Here is a 589-nt window from a genome sequence, read left to right as displayed (position 1 = left end):
GCCGCCTCTTTCCTAATACCTGCAGTAAAATAGAAAGTCGCCTGTATACTCATGAAACTGTCCTAAATTATATCATTGTGAACGGGCCTGTCTACCTCTGGCCCCTAGTAGCAATTTAGCTATTTCAGGGAAAGGCATGGCTATGTATTTTATCAGGTATGTGACCACAGATCACGAATGCAAACTACAATAAGAGCAGAAACACGCGTGGGAAATGGGACTGGTTTCCCTGGAGGCTCCAATTAACTGCTCTCCCAGCTCCTGTGCTGGTTCTGGGGAGCTCACAAGTTTTGGAATCGAACTCTCCCTGCTGAGGACATGAGACCTGCTTCCCACAGTTCCTCACCTGATTATCACACTAATCGTGCCATGTGTGCAGAAGGGAGAGGAGCGCCGCCGATCCCATGTGCCTGGAGGAAAGCAGCTCGGCCAGCGTGAGCGCAGCACTGGGCCCAGAGTGAAGATGGGAGGACACTTCTCAGAGCCAGTACTGAGCCTGCCAGTGTGACCTCAGGCCCTCCCGAACGGCAATTTCAGGCCCTAGAAAACATTGACACGTGGAACACAAATATACAAGGAGTTCTGAACA

The sequence above is a fragment of the Cnephaeus nilssonii genome (genome assembly GCF_951640355.1).
Source record: "Cnephaeus nilssonii genome assembly, chromosome: 7".
Taxonomy (NCBI): Eukaryota; Metazoa; Chordata; class Mammalia; order Chiroptera; family Vespertilionidae; genus Cnephaeus; species Cnephaeus nilssonii.
The sequence above is the reverse complement of the archived record's forward strand: the minus strand, read 5'-3'. Positions refer to the sequence as shown.